The following is an 18626-nucleotide window of genomic DNA, read 5'->3' as shown; positions in this document are numbered from 1 at the left end:
TCATGATTTTACTCCTCATCTTTCCCTCGATAGACAGCAATAAGCACTAATATTGCTGGGTGCTGATAGGGTGTAAAGTTTAAGTCCCTCAATTTAACTGTATCACCTTTTTTCTTTAGGCTTATTTAGATTAATGTTTTTTTCTCTCTCTAGATAGGCTTATCTAAGTTAATTCCCTTGAAAGATTGCGCTGACCTTATTTAATTAAATGTTTATTTTCTCTAAAAAGATTGTTTATGCTAGTGTACTGAGATAGCAATAAGGTTGTGGACTTTATGTATAACATTAATATTGATACATTTTTATACATAGCTATAGAGAGGGTTAGAGCTGTCAATGACAAACTCGGAGTCTGGACAGTGAGCGTTACTCACTCCTTGAGAGTGCAAATCAGAAAACTCCAATTTTTGAGAACATGCAACTTGAGATAGAATCAGAAACAGAATCAGAACGTGCCAAAGTTAAAGATCTCAAAACTCAGTGGAGCGAGAAAAGCAAAAGCTTCAATATCAGGTGACAGCTTAAGAGTCAGATGAGTGCACTCAAAGACGAGCTCGAGCAGGAAAGGTTGGCTTGCCGCCAGATGAAGAATGAGATCTAAAGACCAGATACAGGTGAATGAGTGTGGAGTTATTGTGTCTCACAACGAGCAATGCTCATCTTCCCATCTTCCTTTCTACTTTCTAGCTTAGATTTCTAAAGATGTTGCACATCTTGTTCATTACACATAGTAAACTACAGTCTGTGAACTTAATAACAAGTTTGATATCATAGATTTTATAATTCATTAGGTCATTTTCATAATCTAAATCTTGTCGTAGCTCTGTTGAATTACATGATAATTTAACTTTTCAAGGCATGCTATTTGCTCGTCATGACCGGCTAAAAGCATGCAGGAAACAAATGAAGTCTGTGGTATATAAAAGAGAGTTGTTTTGAACATTTATTAACTAATTGTGTTTGTTCAGCTTCAGAAACTAGACGTTACTCGGCACTACGAACACGAACGTGACCAAGTCTCGCGGCTCAAGTCTGAACGTGAACTCCTGAGGTCAGAGGTCAAATCCCTGAAGGACGCCATAAATGAGAAGGAAGGAAGTAGTGACACGGAGGAAGTGACAGAGCGTCGGGCACAGAGACAGCTGGAGAGGGAGAGGGACGACCAGAAAATGAAGATGGTAATGATGTGTTTCAATGCTTGTATACAAACTATGTAGATTCCTTATTTTAAGCGAGTACTTAATTCTGCGATCACGCTGTTTTGTATCGAAATGTGAGAATATTGAATCCTGAATGCGGAACTTTTTTCCTAATCTCTTATAGTTCTCAACTCTCAGGAAATGTAAGCGAGATTTTAATATCTGTGAGGTGGATGCTTCTCTTGATTTTACATGGACATGAATTCCTCACGTTTAATTATCAATCTACAGTAATGTGTGTATAGGGGTATTGTTTAGAGATGATTTTACATGGATATTAATTTGTCGCGTATAATTAGCAATCAACAGTAGTGTGCGTATAAGGATATTGTTTAGAGTTGATTTTACATGGATATTAATTCCTCGGGTTTAATTATCAATCTACAGTAGTGTGCGTATAGGCATATTGTTTCGAGATGATTTTACATGGATATTTATTCCTCGCGTTTAATTAGCAATCTACAGTAATGTGTGTGTAGGGGTATTTGTTTAGAGGTGATTTTCTGTAAAATAAACTAGTTGACTTTAGTTGATAATTGCTTCAGCATCTGCTTTGATTTTATTCATGCATGAAAATGAAATTCAGCGACTTCAACTCAGCAAGTTCAAAACCTAGAGTGTTCAGAGACCCGAGAATGTGACATGGAAGCCACTCAGGAACTACAGCTAGAGAAACTACACTCAACTCACCAGCAAGTCGACTCAAAGAGCAGTGAGGAGGATCCAGTTCACTGGAACGTTTATAAGTCACAGCTCGAGAGTTTTAAGGTCTTACGCAAGGTAATAGCCAATCAAACTGAACTTGGTCAATTGTAGTTCCATATATATAGAGACAATTTCTTTGCTTTCTTCCTTTTCTGGCACCTTTTAGGCCTACATTATTGATTATGGACTCAGTGGCTAGGAGAATTATTACTTTAGGGGAATTGTCACACTAATTTCAATGGATTTTTTTTTAGATGTGCATGATGCAACTTCCTGGATGGTGCTGAGTCTGTTTGTCAACATGTGAAACCCACGTGTATCTGGGGGTAAGTATGTTTACTATCAATTATCTCTCTTAGAAGCCGCATAAGGCATTATTTTTCTGATCTAATATTTTTCTTGAAACATTTAACTAAAATTTCTCTTTCATGAATTATATGCTGAGAGTATAGTTTATCAATTAACTTAACTATAGCTAAATAGTAACATATAGTGAAATTAATTCCTTGTGTGAGACTTTGAGAGAAACATGTAACTTTTATTTAAGGTGTAATATCCCTCTGCTATTAATTTTGCCATATATTTTTTAAAAAAAAATCATATTGATTTTCATCAAAGTCAATATCAATCTATTCATATGAAACAAAACTGAAGTGATGAAGTGCTGCTAGATTTTTCAAAAATTGATAATGTGTCTAATCATGATATGAAGAAAACTAGACATAGTGATTAGAAAAAGCAAAATTTTACCATCGCAGGATAAAATTTAAAATCTAAAATGTATATGAAAATAATATATAGTTATATACATTTTCATTTCATATTACAAAACATATTGAAGCGCTGCATTTTAGTTCAGAATAGTACTTTGTTGTATAGGTTTGCAACAAAAATTGCTTCAATCAGCAAGAGTTATCTTTCTTTATAATAGACTTTTGAAGGTTTTACATACATGTTTTACATACACTGCATGATAAATTGCTACAGTTTCTAAATTTTCAGAAAAAAGTTTTCTCTTTTCAAATTTGAATAAGATAATAGTAAATGGATCCATATATTTAAGAAATCCTAAAAATGTAAACCAAAGCATAAATTTTGTTATAACACAACAAGGGGATGAAGCGAATAATCTTCCAGTAATTGGTATAATATCAATATAGGGATTTACATGTATTGTCTTAAATCAAATGAGATATTGGTTATTTTTTAAATTTTGTTTTCTCATATCTGCTCCCTCAGAATAGAAAAGTCTTATTAAATTTTAAACATTTGAAATGTTATAAGTTTTAAACGATTATAACTAAGTATAGAATTTGTAATTGTCTTAGTCACATTTTTCCCAATTATGATTCATTCAGCTCTGTTAACGAGCTATAAATAGGGAAATAAAAACATTCCATCCAAATATTCTCTGGCCTAAAACATCCAACATCAACTGTACAGAAACAAAGTGATATTATTTTCTACAGAAGTTATCTCTCTTATCAGAGGGACATTCCCCCTTAAACGCATTTTTTCTATTTTCAGGAGTTGCCTCCCTTGTTAAAGATCAACAATGGCGGATAAACAATGCGGGATGCTGTTTTGTCACCAACGGTGAAATTTGACACCTGTATACCCATATTTCTACCAATCGTCTCTGTCCTCTTTGTTGGGTACATTAGACAGGTAAGAAAATCAAGATAATTGTTTGCAATCATTTTGATAAGATAAACAATTATGTGCATTATTAAAAACATAGCAATCATTAAATGTAATACAAAATTCACATGATAGGTATAATATTACAAACATTTCATACATGGTAACTACATACACTTCCCTACCCCCCCCCCCCCCCCCCCATCCACACTTAGCTACTTCCTGTTTAATTTTGGATCTGTTAGTGACTTAATATAAGTGTCTTTAGACTTTTATCGTAAAGCCAATATCTTTGAGATCTGTAGAATTTTCTTTGGAATTTATATTTCAATACCGGTAGTTTTTGTTTCATTTTAAAGTAATTTTGCCTATTTTGCTGTTGTTTTAGATGATGGACCACTCTACTTCCTTTTACTACAGGTGCCCCTACAGATTCACAAATTTCCAATGTTGAATTTCCATGACCCCGATTGAGTGAGTGCACTACTTGATGTAACTATTCTACGTTCAAAATTTCTGCTACTAGTAATACATTTTGGATTTGATTTTAGGTATCCCCTATTCGCAGATTCAGGTTTTTGTGTACAAGTGTAATATTTAATTCTATCAAGATTATTAGGTCCCAAAGTCAAATTTATGCAGTCTTTTAACAAGCACGTCTTCTTCTGTCATGCTTAATTCAAAGTCATGAGGCAACACTGAAGAGTTCCACTTGTTGTTTTTTAGTCTGCGACAGGAGAAGGAATGAAGTTGGCAGGACTTTCCGCACTGTTCTTGGTAGCAGCTGATGATGGAACCGACAGCAGTTGACATGGCCTGTTTCATCAAAGGTAAGTCTTCAGAGTAGTGTTTGTAGCAGTTTAAGTACTTAGTCCTGCATCTAAGATTCGGGTCCAAGGCAAATCTTCTCTGCATGGATTCTCTCATAGCTTTTGTTCTTCCAGGAAACATGTCACTGCTGAATGGAGCCTTAGCAGTCTTGTTTCTTTGAGAGTCAAAGAAGTGGCGCAGGTCTTTGAAGTTTTCAATCATATGTCCTTGCTTTTAGATGCGCCTAAAGTAGCGGCACTCTCTCCATCACTGGTGAAATAACGAGTGGACGCGGTCATCACTTTGCAGCTCACCGATGCATTCTGTAGCCCATCTCTTTTCATCCCTAATGGTGGTCTCTGGAGGAATGATTGCAGTGCAGTCTTCATGTCCTGGACAGGTAACTAACTCTCCCTTGGTTCTAAGATGGGTGCCGTTGTTGCACAGTTTATTGCCACAAAACACTGCCACAACAACTTCTTGGTAACATTTACACTTAAAGTGTATGTCACTTGTGTGGCAGCTTAGAATGGTGTTTTCCCTATCGCACTGAAGGTGGAATTGTTATACCGGACATATCCATCCGTTCTTATAGTTGTATTGGCAAGTCCACACTTCTTTTTAAGCTCTTGAAAGTCCTGCCTTATTTTCTTCCTGTCTTTTTTGTTCACATCAGTGATGATTTTGCCTACTGTGTTGCAGGTCTGATGAATGTAAGTGGCTGATGCTGGTTCGGTGTTTGCGCCAAGAAGCATACCACGCATACCCTTTGTTGTAAGGCTGGTACCCAAGTGGCCGACAGCCATGGACAGATCAAGCTGTGGGGCTTTTCATCCCCTTTCTGATCGACTGACTTCCTCGTACAGCTTTTCACCGTGACTGGTGTAATGGCACTTTTTACATCGAATGAAAAGGATCCTTTCCAGGCCTCGCATTTCCTCCCCTTGCTGGTTCCAGTCCAGTGAACCGTCACAGTCCGGGAATTTCTGTGAGTGCTCTTTAAAAGTTCCAAAGTTTAGCAGTTTTTTCTTTATGGAGTACTTTGTAAAGTCTGGAATTAGGGTTCGGTGACTCTGCATCTGTTTAGGAGTCTACAAGCTGCACTTCACTCGGCCCGGGTCGCAAAATCTTAATTTGACTACCTCTACGCTCAGCATCGCTTATTGTGAATATTCCATCCTTCTGCTGCTGTACAATGTCCTGAAACTCTTCTTTACTCAGCCTTCTTATAGGACATAGACACTGTACTGGGCTGGTGGTCCCTGTACTCTTCTGGCCCTTGTTGTGAGGAATGCTTCCTTTTAAGCTCACCTGAGCTGAAAGCTCAAGTGAGTTATTCTGATCACATTTTGTCCATCGTCAGTCCGTCCGTCCGTCTGTCCGTCCGTCTGTAAACTTTTTACATTTTGCACTTCTTCTCTAAAACCGCTTATCTAATTTCAACCAAATTTGGCACAAAGCACCCTTATGGTAGGGCAAATTTAAATTGCAGAAATAAAAGTCTGATCTATATTCAAAGCGGAGAAAACCTTGAAACTGTAGAAAAAGGGGACTGCATTTTTAAAAAATCTTCTTTTCAAGAACTACTGAGTCCAATTCAACGTAGTTTAGCATAAATTATCCATATGGGAAGGAAAATATAAATTGCAGGCTAATTCTGTTTCAAATCTGAGTTATTACAAAAATAATAATAAAGGAAAGGCATGTTTCAATCAGTTTAATAGCTTCGGGTTCGGCATCCGGTAAAATGGGTAGGCAAGACTTGGCCTGGGCAAAACAAAAGATTGGCAGTTATCTGCCAATCTCATTAAAATTTCAGGACATTTGATGGACCAGTATATTATTATTTGCTGTAAATATTGCTGCAAAATAATGCGTATTTGGAATTGACGATTGCCGATCTGCCCCGGCTTTTATTTTGCCACGGCCTGGGTTTGCATACCCATTTTACCAAAACTCGTATTCCATAATTCTAAAACGAGGTTCTTTGTTTAAAGCAGCCATGACATTATACGAAAAAGGATCGATCTGACTATGATGAATTTGCTTGTTGTGCAACAGTTCATGTATGAAGGGAAATTTTTGAAACATGCAAATTATATTGGTGCCAATTTTGTGAAGTAAATTGAGGCTAAATATTTTAATGCGTTGACAGTTTTCACACATGACGTTGGTGTTAGCTTGTTCTGATTTTCGTTTTGTTTTCATTATTTATTCTTTGTAACCTGGGAACTATCGTCTGTATTTCGTGATTTTTACGTATCAAATCAAACAGAGACTTCGGTAAATCAAACAGTTAACTGTTTACCTGCGCAAATTAAGCAAAATCTGATGTATCAAAAATGTACTGAAATACAATTCATTCTATCGGTAATTCGGCATTATCTTTTGTGTAATGGTAGATTAATGCAATAGGTTTTGTTGAGATGCTCGGCATTTTTTCGAGTTTATTCACTTTAAATAGAGTTTGATATCGCTGACGGAAATATTTAGGTATATACATGTATATATATGATTCATTTCGAAAAAATAAATTGTGTGTTTTATTTGTTATAGTGCATGTTTCTTGTGTTTAATTGTTTACAATTTCTATTTACTAATCATATTTGAGTGTTAAGCTTCAATATAAGCAAGATACAGAGATTTGCTCACAATTCTATGTTTGTACACAGATCTTAAAAACTAAAGATTAAAAAAGTAAAAAATTTGTCAATATTTATTAAGAAAACTTTCAAAGTCTGTTCTTCCAGAAACCAACTTTAACAACTTATTTTATTGTAAACTTAACCTTTTTTCGTCATTATTACTCCTACTGTATATGTGATCCTTGACCGTATTATCTACATTTGTATAAACCGACTTTGAACCTCAAATACCAGTGAACTGGTCTTGAGTGAATAAAAGAATTGAAAATCTTAGGCCATTTTTTTTCCATTTTAAATGCTGAATAGGAAATACCAAGTAAAAAATCTTAAGCTGAATGTAATAAACTCATGTGAACAAAATATGACTCAAACCTAGGCGAACTATGAACTCTGTATCTTGCTTATAATTCTACGATTGACGCTGAAATTTTGGTTGAACATTTGAAATTCTGTATGAATTAGAGTATGTTAAATACTTGTACAAACAAAATAAAAGAATGATATTCTGTATATACCTACTCTCTGGGGCCCCTTCTTTATACAATAAATAATGTGAAATCTACATCAATTTTGATAGTTTTTCAGACACGAGTAAATAAAAATGACATCTTTAAAACAGTTTCCATAGTTCTGACACATTTCTGTTGCGGGGATAAAGTAATTATCGCTATTCCTAAGAAAATTTCACAGCGGAAAATTATCCTGGTTTGTACGCGAAGTAAATAACAGTCATTTAATTATAATGGAGAAGACAAATAAAATTTTTGAATGTTTTTAATTTGAGGAATTGAGCACATTGAGGTACAGTTTACTTCTTCACATTTATACATGTAGGATTTTTAAAATAAAAAACACTAACTATTATATTTTTTTATTGAATACAATAACTAGTAAGTAGTTGATAAAAAAAAAAATGTACCTATATGCTCTTATATATTTTGATCGCATTACAAAGTGGGGGGGGGGGGGGGGGGGGCAGAACAAAAATATAGGGAATTGGAAGTTAACAACTTAACAGTGTACCCCTACCAAATGTTTAATTTCATATCTTGCGTAGGATTTTTCTTATTCTGGTAAAAAATATTATTTCATGAAGGTACAATGTCAAAGATTACGTGTATGCAAAAATAAGTGTAAAAGTCAAATACTTTACAATATTTATTTTTTGTTATTCTACCAAGGGACCATATGGCACAATATTTTTTGAACGCCCATTGTTGCTCAGGTGAGCGATGTGGCCCCATGGTCCTCTTGTTTTGTTCTGATGACGATGCAGCCACTTTGGTCCTTTCTTTGGCATGATTTATATTGAACTGAACACTTGTAGACTTTTTCTGGGAATATAATGTTGTGTGTAGTGCTTTTTTTTAAGTATTGTAAACTTTCATACTTTTTATTTATTTTAGAGCTGCCATGTCCTCTAAGAGGAACCCCATCTTTGATGACTGATGGAAAAGCCTCATCACTCCCATTGCTTAAGAACCTCTTATCTTAATCACTAGGCATTATTCAGTGACCACCGTTATCAAAGCTCCAAGGTACATTATTAAAGACTCAATCTTCTGGCATCATTTTTTACAGTCGCTGTCTTTGTCTTAGAACTAAAATTAACAACTTTTTGCTAATTAATTCTAATATTTAAGTGAACTTGTTGTTTTTGGTTAATTATTTGTCTATTAATTAGAGTTAAATTTACACATTTCAGGTTTCATTTCATTCGAAGCTCTTTTCTCAACAAGTCACTAATTAAATATTATTGTGTGTTGAAATCATGTACTGTAGATGGATTTTAACAAGAATTTACTCCAGAATTCAACAATCTGTTAAGAAGAGTTATCTTCTACTTTTTAATCCCTTAGGGTCAAAAGTAGATTTTCATACACTAGCATATAGGAGAAAGATAACTACTAGACATTTTCTGCGAATTTCATTAAAATTCATGAACTTTTAATTGTTGTAAAGGTCTTACGCAAGGAAATATAAGCCAATCAAACTGAGCTTGGTCAATTGTAGTTCTATATATATAGAGACTAATTCTTTTCTTTCTTCCTTTTTTGGCACCTTATTTTAGGTCTACAGTATTGATTATGGACTCAGTGGCTAGGAGAATTATTACTTTGGTGGAATTGTCACACTAATTTCAATTTTGGGGTTGAGAAATGCATGATAATGCATATAGTTCTTTGAATATTTTCTTTTATCTTTATACAGAATTCTTCTTCCCAAGAAGATTGAAAACATATATAGAAGTTCAACTCTGGCAACAACCTCTTAGATGAAATTTTGTTGATCAAACTGAGATTTTGGTTTTATAGAGTTGAAGTTAGTGTCCAGAGTCTGGAGAAATCTCTCAAGGACCTACTGACAAACTCGGACACTACTCACCTTCAAATCGGACACTGTGGACAATCTGACGAGTCGACTCAGCGCTCAGGCCGTGAACCAGCGAGTGTTACGTCACAACTCTGAGCTGACTAACTTTGTGTCCAGACTGACGGAGGAGAAGATGGAGCTACACAACACACTGAGGAGTTTAGAGGGGGAGATCTGGAGATACAGTCAGAGAGGCGCCGAATAGCAGGTATGTTAGTCTCTAGATAAAGGCAGAGGGGTGCCTTACAGCAGGTATGTTAGTCTGTAGATACAGCCTAAGGGGTGCCGAACAGCAGGTATCGTAGTCTTTATATACAGGCAGAAAGGTGCTGAACAGCAGGTATGTTAGTCTGTGGAGTGGGTGTCTGTAGATAAAGGAAAATAGGTTCCTAACATCCGGTGTGTGAATCTAGAGATGAATAGAAGACTATAGGTAAAGAAAAAGGGGCTCTGAATGTCAGGCATGTAAATTTGGAGATAAATGTAAGACTATGGGTAAAGAAAGAGGGATACTGAATATCAAGTATAAATGTAAGACTGGATAGAGAAAGAGGGATTCTGAATGTCAAACATCAGGGAAGAGATTTAGTAGAAGTCAGTAGAAAAATGACGATTTACGAGTGATGTAACTATGTTAGCTGAGGCATCTTACAACCTCAAGATATGTGTACCCACATCTAGGGCATTAGGAGCCTCTCGGTTTAGAAGGTATTTGTTAAGTCATAATTGTTTTTCTTCACTGTAGAATGGTCATGATATATATGAGTGAAAACCACACTGATTAGGAGAACCGACATCTGGAAGCTCGGACCTCATAAGCCAAAGAGAGGCTGTCGCTACAGCTGGCCCTTAATCAAATGGAACAGGAGCTTGACCAATGTCGGGCCGACCTCAGAGGAGAACGAGACCGAAGGTCAGGCATCGCTGGAGTAGGGACGGAGGGGGACAGGGATAGGGTAAGGAATCAGAGAGAGAGAGAGAGAGAGAGAGAGAGAGAGAGAGAGAGAGAGAGAGAGAGAGAGAGAGAAGGGGAAGGGAGAGAGGAGAGAGAGATAGGGAAATGACAGAGAGAGAAGAGATAGGGGATTAAATACAAACACTGGTAGTATAAATGAAAAATGCATCCATATAACCATTATATTAATATTTGAAGTTTGAACAACATTTGATATATTGATATCGGTTTACTGTGATTAAATTCTGATGACGGTAGATCTGTACATATTGTATTTAGATCAAGTGTCTGTACGGGAAGTACCTGCGGGCGGACAGCTACAGGAAGGCCCTGGTCTACCAGAAGAAGTACCTGCTCTTGTTACTGGGGGGATTCCAAGACTGTGAGCAGACCACCTTGGCTCTGATTGCCAGGATGGGGGTCTACCCCTCCCCTGAGGACCTGCAGCGAGGGACCAGGCCCCGCCGACCGGTCACCGCATTTAGGAGTGCTGCCAGGGCTGTGGTGGCTGTAACTAGGTCAGTATGTCAGACTGGTCACCATGGTCAAGAGTGTCGCCTCGTTGGTAGTGTGGTAGTGGTTCAGATTTGATATTTATTTGTTTTTAATTTTTCCTGGAGAAATATACTGTTATGAATATTGTAGATGTAAGTTAGGTATATTATGAAAGGTAAGTGAAGCACATTGATGTATGTATCTTAACAGCTGCAGTAGATTTCTCTCCCTTTACTGTTCGTGCAGGATGCGGTACTTGGTCAGGAAGTGGAAGAGAGCCACCAGAGTGGGATCCCTAAGGTGACCTAATTCTTCAGTTTTTAGCTCACCTGAGCTGAAAGCTTATGTGAGCTCTGCCGTCTCTCTATCTGTCCATAAACGTTTTACATTTTCCACTTCTTCTCCAGAACCACTTGTCCAATTTCAACCAATCTAATTAAAATTAGACCAAACTTGTCACAAAGCATCCTTAGAATGCTAAGGGGATTGTTAATATGAAGGGTAACGCCCTCTTTCAAGAGGAGTTAATTAAAAATCATGAAAATTTGAAAATATTCTTAAAAAATCTTCTCATAAATCATTTTTCCAGAGAAGCTGTTATTTGAGTAGAAGCATCCTTAGGTATTGTAGATTCAAGGTTATTTAAATCATGATCAATGGGGGGAGGGTGGGGCCACAATGAGGGGTCAAATTTTACATAGGAATATATAGAGTAAAAATCTTCTCTGAAACCGATCAGCTGGAAAAGCTGTTTGTGTTTTGTGAGCTCGAGCATCCTCAATTAGTGTTAATTCAAGTTTGTTCAAATCTACCCCTAGGGTAGAATGGGGCCACAATGGGGTCAAACTTTTAATATGAATATATTGAGAAAAATCTTTAAAGATATTATTCTCAGGAACAGTTTGGCTAGAAAAGCTGAAACTTACCTGAAAGCATCCTCTGTTAGGTTAGATTAAAGTTTGATAAAAAAAAAATTTTATTCAGGACCTGTTATACAACATTGTTTGGATATAATGTATATGAAGCCATAAAGTTGATTTTAATATGTTTATTGTTGCTCAGGTGAGCGATGTGGCCCATGGACTTCTTGTTTTTATAGAAGTTTTAGTGACAGACTCATGCCATAGCTTGCCTAATTTTCAATTGATGGTCATTTTCAGTATGAGATAATTGATTTTCACTCCAGTGTAAAATTTATAGAATCATTTTGAGAAGAACATCTTAAAAAATTAGTGTTTTACTTAATTTTTACATAGGAAACAATTAACATGATAAATGTCTTTCTTTCATGACACAAATCCATTCCACAGAGTGATCAAGTTGACGGTAAAACCACGTCTGATTGTAATAAGACACGTCTCTTTATTTACAGGTTACGCACCCAACTCTAACAGTTTCTCTCCACCCCGCATCAACACTCAGTCACGCGTGAACAGCTCCGGACCCTTCAACAGTCACGTATCATCGCCCCTGCATTCAAGTGTTCATCAGTCTCCATACAGTCCGTCCTATTTGTCTTCCAGCTTTACTCAGAGAGACCTCCTTAATGGAGCTTCTCCATATCACTCACTAGGGGGAGCGTCTAGTGGTTACCATGTCAACAGCAATGGAGTAACCAATGGGATCTCTTCTTATCAGTCAGTGGGAGGGATTTCTGATAGTTACCATGTCAACAGAAATTTCTCTGTCCATACCACACCCCCACTCGGGATTATAGCAGCAAACCACACCCCACTTCTGAAAACTCATGTGCTAGAAGGTGAGCTATATAAACCAGAGAAGTAAGACAGAAAATATCAAACTACTTTCACTATTGTATAACTTTTAAATTTTACAATATTTGACCACAAAATGTGTTTAAAAATTTTTGGAAAGTTAAAACTTTTAAAACTTTCATAGATGTTTAAATGTAGAAAGTTCATATAAAGTCCTATCACAAAATATTTTTTTTTTATTTCTTGCAGAAAAATTCTCTCTTCTTCCTCTCCCAACCCCACAAAAGTTGGTCACTCATCTCCAGCACGTCGAGTCAGGATCAGCGAGCCCTCGTCCCATGATGACTACATCTCTCGACTTGAGAATCTGCAGCAGAGACTCAGCGGGATGGATTCGGGTGAGTGAGAATGAAGGTTCAAGTCTCAAAAGTGACACCATTGTATTGCAGTGGGTCAGGTTTAAATCCAAGAATGTTCTCTAAATTTCATAATTTATAAGCTTTTGATATTTTTGGCTGTGAAAAAGTAATCATAACAGTATGTGATGACATAATGAAATTGATTCCTATTATTGCACTGGTTATTTATTTTAAAAGCAATTAACAGTTTCAAACAAAACTAAAAAAATTCATTGTGTTCATCAAACACATTTTCCTTTTAATTTATAACCCAGTCAGTCAGAAAAAAGACATCATTTTGACACATTTTGTTTGAAGACATCCATTCATTTTCCACTGCTTAAAGTGTAACAGGATCACCAAACGGTGGTACATCTGTGTCTATTTTGAGTAAATGTTGTACCATATTCAGTACCTTTATGCTCATTTTGAGTACACATTGCACCATATTCAGTACCTTTACACTCATTTTGAGTACATGTTGCACCACATTCAGTACCTTTATGCTTATTTTCAGTACAGATGCACTATTATTATTATTTAAATACAATTCTTTAGGAATGTATTTCTTATGATCAAATGAAGTTTAAGAGTCAGTCATAAAGTTATGGGCAAGATACAAAACTCACAACTCTTCGTCTTGTAAACAAGGTTTGTCCTCAGTATTTCTGTAGACCCAAGTTTGTGCTCCTGGAACTACTAGAATGGTCCATTTAAAATTTTATTATTAATTAGAGTTCTAAAAAGATTCACCTAAAACTACTGTATAATGGCATTTTAAGAAAGAGATTAATACACTGTAATATTTATTCCATCTATTTTGACACTCATTGTTATTATGTAAATAGATTCTCTAGAGGATGACATATTTCAACCATCAACAAATTCGTAAGCCACAACTCCAGTAACACATTATATACTGTGTGTTTGTCAGAGGAGGCCAGGGTTTCTCTAGACATAGAGTGTGTCAGGAATAGCTAGCTCAGTAATGCTGATATCCACAGGCTCTTTGAATCGTATTTGTTGTGGTGTATACTCTTCGATATTTTCTTTCTGTGCTATTGTTTCAAACATTAAGATTATAAAAAATAATTCAAATTATATTATATTTAAGGAGTTTATTGTTTCAGAATTAGAATTTCCCAGCTTTTGATATGTATATCAAATTTTTAGGTGTTTTTTTTTAAATGTATGAAATGTGTTTTGCCAATTCATAAACCATAAATTTTGTGTATTTTCCAGGTACTCCAAGGTCAAGGTTATTTCCACGGAGATAGGCGTGAGATCCAGAGAACCTTGTTATTATTTTGCCGTCATTGTGACCTTGTTCGACCTTGACCTTCATTGGCTCCATACTCTCTGATGTTGGACAATAACATTCTTTTTATCTGCAATAATCATAAGTCCTGCCATTTCAGGAACCAAAGAAAGGAATGTAAAGATTTGTTAATTTGGGACCAGATGTTTTATATGTTATTGTTTTTATTATTGAATTCAATATCATGGTGTTTGATGATTTATTTGAGCTTAAGCAAATTCTGAACTCATCCAATGATTTTACATGGCACAGAATGTGCTGTTTTGTACCTATTGTTAAAACAGTCCAGTTGCTGTTCATTATGCAAAGACTATAGCACTATTATATGATATTAATGTTAGAGTTTTATTTGGAGAAATGTAGACTTAGAATGTTTTTATTGTGTATGATATTTGTTTCATATTCTATGGGATCATTGCTGTTTAAAACTAGTCCTTACTGTCTGTGATTAAACATAAATAGCTGCTTGTCTCAAACATGTAAATCTATCACCCCTCCACCCCCCCCCCCCTCCCCCCCAGTATCGTCTGCCTACCTGCCATGCAGAGGAATTCATTGTATATATCAATAGTACAACAGTTCTGCCGTTTTATCAATAGTTTTCTAAGTTAAACTGTATAACCTATTGTCTGGAACCTGTTATATTTTGTCATCCATATAACAGTGACCCTACTGCCATTATTTGATTCTCACAATTTGGCCCAACACTCAAACTATTCCACTTAAGTGTTATTTAAAAAAACTTGTAACATGAATGTATAAATTTCTTTTAAAAATATACTGGTTTTTTTAAAGTTTGAGTGGTTCTGTAAAGTAAAATTAACCCAAAATCAAAGATCTTAAATGCAATGGTAAAATCTGCATGTCCTCAAAGCCCTTGTCAGATGTTACATGTCATATGTTATAATCTTTGATGAAATCCCATCACACCTATTTATAATTTAAATACAAGGGAGTAAATCCATGCCTGTCAAATATATATGACTAGATATAATGGCATTATTAGAACCCCCTTTGGTTAATTTATTGTCAATCATATTACTTGTATTTAGGATCATTGTTTTATGATAAGTGGATAAATGTACAAGTTTTGTCATGTATTGGATTATATGTTTTGATGCTGAATTGAAAGTAAAATATTTAATTTATCAAGTGTTGTGTCATTTATAAAACGAGATAGAATATTATTGTCCTGTGATATCGGATAGAAATAAACGCCTACAACCTTTTTATGGTGTAGAGTAAATGATATCTACTAATAGTTGTGGTGTATGAAAAAGTGTCATCTAAGTCACGTGGTCTGTGGAAGAAAGTGACATCAAAACCATGTCGAATGTGAAAAACTGACATCTAATTCATGCGGTCTGGAAGGGAAATTGACATCTAGGTCACGTGGTCTGTGGGAGAAAGTGACATCTAATTCAAGCGGTATGTGGGAGAAACTAACATCTTAATCATGTGGTCTGTGGAAGAAAATGACTTCTAGGTCATGTGCTAGTGGGAGAAATTGTCATCTAGGTCTCGTAGTCTGTGCGAGAATGGTCTATGGGAGAAAGTGACATTTTAATCACGTGGTCTCTGGGATAAAGTATAATATATAACATGGTCTGTGGAAAAAGTGACATCTAAGTCATGTTGTCTGTGGGAGAATTTGATATCTAAGTTCAGTGGTCTGTGGGAGAAGTGATGAAGAGAAAGTGACACCAAAGTCATGCGGTCTCTAGAATAAAATGAAATCTAATTGATGCCGTTTGTTGGAAAAACTGACATCTCAGTCATTAGGTCTGTGGGAAATTACATGAGGAAAAAGTGGCATCTAAGTCATGTGATCTGTGGGAGAAAGTGACATCTTATTCACGTTGTATATGGAAGAAAGTGAGGTTTAAGTCACGTGGTCTGTGGAAGAAAGTGACATCTAAGTCATGTGGTCTGTAGAAGAAAGTGACTTCTAAGTCATGTGGTCTGTTGGAGAAATGCTGAAGAGAAAGTGACATCAGAGTCATGTGGTCTGTAGAAGAAAGTGACATCAAAGTCACGTGGTCTGTGGGAGAAAGTGAAATCTAATTCATTAGGTCTGTGGAAGAAAGTGACATCAAAGTCGTGTTGTATTTGAGAGATTTTGGGCAGAAATATTTTTTTAAGCCAGATCAGAAATGTTTCCATTTTAATCCTCTAACGTACAAGATGCATGGCCGCACGTTAAGCAAAACAATTGCATAAAGGTTTATATCTCTAAACATATGTCACGGTCCCTTTTAGTACCTTGAATTATAGAAAAAATTACCATGATTTTCTTTTTTTTTCAAACGAGAGTGAAAATAGTGAAACATCTTGATTAGTGTGTGTATACACAATGTATACTGATCACTTGATTTATACTTTAAGAATTGACGCATTATCGATGGTAAACCCACTAACAGGGACGGAGCTAAAAGTTTACGGGGGTTGAATGAAAACGGTGTACCCCTTCCATTTATATCAATGTATATCTCCGATGGGATTGTTTTATCTCGGATAAAATGGGATTTTATAAGAAAACACAAACCAAAGATTACGACACTGAAACGAAACAAAATCCTCAAAATGTATTTATTTTTGTTAATTTACTGGTGCAATATTATTCTTTGATTATTAACAAACCATGCATTTATAATGATATTCAATGTTATATTTTTTTCGACAATACATTTGTTGATCATATGCAAGCACATTTTTCATATATTTTCATTATGTCTATGACTGCATTTTGTTGCGCATTTTAATACAATTATACTCACATTTATAATTGTTCTCAAGAGAATCGTAGTGTTTTGGATATGTACGTTGATAAAATACATCTATTTATCTTTAGCACTGTGTTTTCTTTAATGGTCATTGGTTTGAAAGTAAAAACAAGAGAATGAAAATAATTCAAAATAATTACACGGGTAGGATTATGTTTTTAATGTTCTTATTCTAAGGGATGTGGGTCTATGTCAATATTACGGGAGATTTCCACATTAAATGTGAATTTATAAATAAAAGATTATATGTAAGGACAATTTAATGAGGGTTTGGGATATCCTTAACCTCCCGGCTAAATCACCAACGGTTTCCTGCTTTCAGTTACTTATTGCTGCAATCGACTGACAGTGTTGAATTAATTACAATTAAAGTAATGTTCAAAATATGTATGTAGATTGAATAATAATGTTATATTTTATATGGACACACATACAAATATCAATCCCATTAAGGAACTTGTCAATCCTAAAAACATTACAACTGCTAGACCGATTATGTTGTTTTCTAAAAAAATGTTTCAACGCTAGAAAGGAGGGCCAACACTGAACACCTAAACAGTTTTATGAATACCAATCATTTTGCACTAGCTTAGATTTGTTCATCTAATGTTTTGTTCTCTGTAGATATATTAGTTAATGTTTAGCTTTTGCATGCTTATGTTTGATGTTTTGTTTTTATGTGACTCATATTTATGACTGTAATGCATGGTAATTGTCAATAAAATGAATTAAATGAAGAGTTTTGAGGTTAATGCATGTCATGTCTGTTAAATGAGAGTTTCGTTATCAGTGACATAGGGTTATAACGATCAGTGATCAAAATCCAAAGGAAACATACAAAACAAGAGCAGAACAAACAACCTCTAAAAAGTTAGAGGTAGGATCAGGTGCCATGGAGGAGTGAGCATCCTCTGCTGACCGGTTACACCCGCCGTGTGCTCTTTGTCGTAATCGGAAATGTCCGTAAACTTACTTATTTAATTATCAATGTTTTCCTACCTAATTATTCCTTGTGCAGTGACAACATTTCAACGCTTAAAGGAGCATGCATGGTCACGATTTTGTTCAAATTTTACTTTTCTGTTTTTCATTATTTACAATGCTTTAGGAATGCATTTCTAATGATAAACTACATTTTGAGAGTCATTCGTAAAGTTTTAAGTAAGATACGGGGCTCACAATTATGTGTCATGTAAACAAGGCTCGTGTCCTGTTTTTTGTTTACATAGGTTCAAATTACCAGTAAAAAATCTTTTTCAAGCTGATTTGTTTATCTTTTTATTCATTTTAAGCATTTACAAACAGTTCCTTAAGTTTAAATCATTCATTTTAGGTCTATTACTGGAATTTTTTTCAACATTAAAAATGTTAACTAACGTTCTGTTTTCATTGCAAATAATTTCAAGCTCTGTAACTCAAATTGTGGTTGCCTAATAAAAATGCATTACTATAAAAGCAGTGTTAACATTAAAATTGGAAAATAATTTTTTACCAAAATCATGACCATGCCCTTTTAAGGTGGAATTGAAGTTATGTCTTTATTAATGGGGAATAAAGTACATTATAATTAAAATACTTTCACCGATTTA

At 35.3% G+C, this 18626-nt stretch overlaps 1 pseudogene; it reads left to right on the top strand.

Annotated features, from left to right (window-relative positions):
* The first annotated feature begins 317 nt into the window (after window positions 1–317).
* On the top strand, window positions 318–15402 carry LOC128162332 (A-kinase anchor protein 9-like; annotated as a pseudogene).
* Window positions 15403–18626: the final 3224 nt, after the last annotated feature.

Source organism: Crassostrea angulata, chromosome 9, assembly GCF_025612915.1.
Source record: "Crassostrea angulata isolate pt1a10 chromosome 9, ASM2561291v2, whole genome shotgun sequence".
NCBI lineage: Eukaryota > Metazoa > Mollusca > Bivalvia > Ostreida > Ostreidae > Magallana > Magallana angulata.
Note: the sequence above shows the minus strand (reverse complement) of the source record. Positions and strands in the feature narration are given on the sequence as shown.